General features: G+C 33.3%; 1 non-coding gene across 1 annotated transcript; it reads right to left on the reverse strand.

The window, feature by feature from the left end:
• Nucleotides 1-3,661: 3,661 nt before the first annotated feature.
• Trnaf-aaa (transfer RNA phenylalanine (anticodon AAA)) lies at nt 3,662-3,743 on the reverse strand. The gene has a single exon. It is a non-coding gene; the product is annotated as a tRNA-Phe (tRNA).
• Between the last annotated feature and the right edge of the window lie 1,302 nt (nt 3,744-5,045).

A 5,045-nucleotide genomic window follows, 5' to 3' on the forward strand; every position in this document is an offset into this window, starting at 1 on the left:
AAGACAAACAGACCTATGGGGAACCTAAAGCTGATTGTATATACCAACTTTCATGACAACATATTGATTGTACTTTTCAAGTGATAAACATTTAGGATGTGTTATTTTTTAGATACAGCGATCTAACATAGATTTATATTAGATAATGTGTCGTGAATAATAAACATACTGCTTTTTATAAGTATACTAAGATTCATTCCATTATTATAATGTACTTGTTGAGAAATCGCAGGAAAACAGTTTTCGCGTACCACGTTCAAATTTTCAAGTGTTATCACAAAATCGATTTAACTCTGCCAAACCCCTGCAAAACATAATTTGTGAATCTTCGTTCGTCGCAATTATTGTTTTTATATAGGACACCAGTTCATTGTATCAACCGGCATGTATTAAAATATTCCCGTTCCGCACGTTTCAATTAAAATCAATACCTCTCTAATAGGCTCTTAAAGATATCAGACATAAACAATGACACGCGGTTGCGTAAATTAACCCGGTTGGAAGTTTTCCATATACCTTTATACGTACAAGAAAAGCTTACATATAAACCATCAAAGGGGCGCAACGAAATAAATATAAGGCTTGATGGTGTCTTCGAATATATAGATCTAATACAATCACAGAAATATATCTAGAAGATAACTAAACAAACATTTCATGAATCGTTTATAATAAACCTTTGTTAAGTTTAAGTAACACAAATATTTGTATTTGCATATAAGCATGATTTTTTGACCATGCCCTGGGGGACATCACATTTTAAGCTCGACTATTATATGAAATATATAAAGTGGAGCTATCCTACTCACCCCGGCGTCGGCGTTAGCGTGAGCGTTGGAATGTTAAAGTTTGCGTATCACCTCAAATATTTCCTATGTCACTTGACATATTACTTTTATAGTTTGCATACTTCTTTACCAACATGGCTTCAATTTTTAAACAAGATCAGACAACAGTAACAAGCATTGTGTAAGAATTATGGCCCTTTTCCACTTAGAATATGCATATGATTGATAAATCTATGTTAAAGTTTGCATACCACCTCAAATATGTTCTATGTCTCTTGACATATTGCTATTATACATACTTTCTTAATCAACAGGACCCTAATCTATAAACAAGAGCAGACAGCTGTATCAAGCATTTTGTAAGAACTATGTTCCATGTTTATACTTAGAAAATTGAAAATTTTGTAAAGTTTTGTGTTTAGGTTCACTCTATTCCTAAAGTATCACAGTATTGCTTTCATACTTGCAACACTTACTAACTATCATAAGGGGACTGTTGAGGCAGTCATGTTACTCTGACTGGCATTTTGACAGAATTTTGGCCCCTTTTATACTTAGAAAATTGAACATTTGGTTAAGTTTTGGGTTTTTATCCATTTCACTCCTACAGTATCATAGCTATTGCTTTCAGACTTGGAAAACTCGCTAACTATCGTAAGGGGAGTGTACGGGGCAAGTTGCATAACTCTGGTTGGCTTTTTATCGGAATAATGGCCCTTTTTCTATATTTTGTTAAATTTTGTGTTTAGATCCACCTCACTTCTAAAGTATCAAAGCCATTTCTTTCAAACTTCAAATACTTTCTTACTATCATGAGGGTACTGTACCTGGCAATTTGAATTTGACCTTGACCTTTGAATGACCCTCTCAAGGTCAAATGAATACATTTTGGTTAAATTGCCACAACTTCTTCATTTATGATCAGATTTGATTCATACTTTGACAAAACAACACTTACCTGACATACCACAATGGAAACCACCCAAACCATCCCCCACGCCCTACCACAGAATTCCCCCCCCCCACACAAAAATGTATTGTTTTTCTTCTTATTTTTGAAAGATCATCTAATAAATGAACACACACCCAAATTATACCTCCCTCTTCATCCCACCCCAACTCCCCCCCCCCAAGAAACAGATGTTTTTTTGAAACTTGGTAAAAAACACACAGAAATATTCATTTTTGTTTATTTTATTTTTGAAGGACCGTCCAACCATCCCGCCCAAGCTATTGCTATCAAACTTGAAATAAAATCTTATTAGTTTGTTTTATGTCTTCACAATTATTCAATAGATTGCGGAAAATATACCCGAATCGTCTATAAAGTACAACTTCTTTAAAACATAAGCGATCAATATGTTTTAATTATGGTCCTCTTCCACTAAGAATATGACTATATTATCTTGACCTTATTGAATATGAAAAATTTCCACACGATGGCTTGCAACGTTTTACTGTCAAACACTCGAATATTCTAGCGCTGTCTTCTCATAGCTCTTGTTTTTAACCCCTTGGCTAGCATAATCACATTTATCCTGTAAGGCAACATACCATAGAAACATACCGATTCAAATCGGATCGTGTTTTAAGGAAATTATGAATAAAGGAATTCGATTTATAAAAAAATATTAAAATAATGAAATAAGCAAGGATTCAAAAAATAAACCCCGTGGAAAACAAAATGGAACTGTATGGTTCAAAACAACAAACTCAATTAAGACAATTAATAATTCTTATTATATACAGCAAAAACCAGTATAGATAAAACATTGTTGTCGGCTGTGATTCTTGCTATACAAACGCTGATGTATTTGACTGTTTTTTAGGTAAAAGGAGAACTGTCACTGTCGACATATCCCACCACGCCACTACCATGCCTTTTTTCATAGGGTAAATGCGGTTAAGAACAGGTTCCACAACTATTTAACCTTCCTACCCATAAGGTTTTCGCTTAGTCCTTAGTATTATAGTGGAGGTATTGCAAATGACAATGGCTGTGAAATATATAATGGAATAGGGGAAGCTGCCATATTGTCTCAATGTAAAAAACTCTTTCATTTCTCAACAAGTGTGACCATCTATGTGCCGCTGGTTCTTTTCAAACAAACAAAATTGTCCAAAGCACTTTTCTACATAATCCAAGCTCTGCATAAATTTACACACTTAAGGTAGCGCACCCCTAATGGGCACATATCCAAATATAATTTAATTAATTATTTTCCTAATCAGCATCATTTCACTGAACTACATGAAAATTTGTAGGTAGGCTTTCCATGCTTAAAAAAAATATACTGATTTTTTCAAAACCACCCTCACGCTCGGCTTTTGTCCAGTTTATTTTCACCCCTGGGGTATATAAAAGTTCCAGAATTCATTCAAATTTCCAAATATGGGGATGCATTTGGTGTGAACAATGCAGTAAAGGTGTTTAAAGTATAAACAAGATGAAATAAGTATTATTTTACAAACATTTTTTTTTTTAATTTTTATATATGGAATAGCGCCATGAAATGTAAGTGATTTCAGCCAAGTAAAAATTGGGTCGGTTAAAAACAAAGTGTCATACAATTTAAAATAGTATCATTTAAGTTATATTTTAAACTAAGTTTTTATAGAAACACTATATACAGCAAAAATACCAAGAAATAAACAGATTTACCGTTTTCTTTTTGAAATAAAAATAAAAATGCAACATGCATCATTCGTATTTTCAGCAGTAAATTACCCAATTTAGCCATAACGTTGTTTTAATTTTAAAAATTGAAGGATGTGCATACAATTTTCAACATTTTAAACAATACGCATAGCTTATATGCTATATTTAATCAAATTACGTTAGAAAAGAAATAAAACGCGTCGCAAAAAGTATGCGATGTCGGCAAGATTCGAACCTGCGCGGGAAGATCCCAAAAGATTTTTAGTCCATCGCCTTAACCACTCGGCTACGACAACTTCACATCATTGCAACCTTAAATTAGATATCCATAAGTTAACAGGTAAAAAGGCTCGTCGATCTTTGAAGAAATCATGAAATCGTATTTTTCAGTTGGATCAAAGTCAATATTTATAGTGAAAATAATGTAATTCTAAATGAATTAGGTAAACACATATCAAAATTCGAAGTTTGAAAAAAATAAAATGCATCTCTCGGAAATAACCAATCATTGAAGATCGGCAATGATCGTAAAATAAATCGCGGGAAATCATTAGAGGTGCGCTACCTTAAATCAATATAAAACCCTGACAATTTAAAAGACTATTTAAAGTTGTAAAAAAAATTGTCTCAAGCACTGCGTAAATTTACAAACTAATTTATGGCAAAATATAGCAATATTATAGTTTGAAATTCAAATATACAACACTTACTTTAACTAAAATATATTACCTTTCTACATAAGTCAAGTTCTTCGTAAATTTACGCACTGAAATCAAAAGAAAAACCCTGGCAATTTCTCCAGTGGCGGTGCGTAAATTTAGGAACTAATTTATGGCAAAAGCAGTGCGTAATTTTACGAACTTATTTATTGTTAAGAGGTCAGTAATATTCAGTGCTCCAGCTAGTCCTAAATTGAAGGGTGCCACGCCCTGCCCTCCCGAAGCCCTCCCCTGCCCTTCTGATGACCCGCCCTGCCCTTTTATTATTTTTTTTAAGAAAATTAGTATTTATAATTTTCTTATTACATTGTAACTAATTTATTGCTCATTATAGACATTGTATTTGCATGCTTTAATAATGATGGCCATAATATTCTAACAATTATTAATAATATTAAAAATAAATATGCAACAGGGAGCATTCCAGATACGACCACGCGCTCGAAAGTGCCCTTTTGACAAAATTATGTGCGTTAAAAGTGCCCTTTTGAAAAAAAGCACCCCCCCCCCTCGCTGCCCTTTTCAAATCCTAGCTGGAGCACTGATATTGTACTTTGAATTTCAGAAAAACAACATATTTCTGACTAGCTTTCTCAGGGGGGCATGCGTATACGGGGGATAACCGCGTTTAAGTGAGAAAGTTGTTGCAAAACTTCAAAGATGGCGTCGTTTAAGTGATTTTTGTGAAGGAGTAGCGGATATTTTCACCCGGTAAGCCAGTTTATATTTATATTTCATAAATTTTGACGGAAATCAAATCTTCATAACATGCCTTTACTTGAATGTTGTTTTATCCTTTATAAAAATGTAGTTGTGGTATTAATGATTTTTTTAAACTGTTAAAAATTCCAAACCGATGAAACCAAGTTTGAAAATATG

The sequence above is a fragment of the Dreissena polymorpha genome, chromosome 13 (genome assembly GCF_020536995.1).
Source record: "Dreissena polymorpha isolate Duluth1 chromosome 13, UMN_Dpol_1.0, whole genome shotgun sequence".
In the NCBI taxonomy this organism is placed as follows: domain Eukaryota; kingdom Metazoa; phylum Mollusca; class Bivalvia; order Myida; family Dreissenidae; genus Dreissena; species Dreissena polymorpha.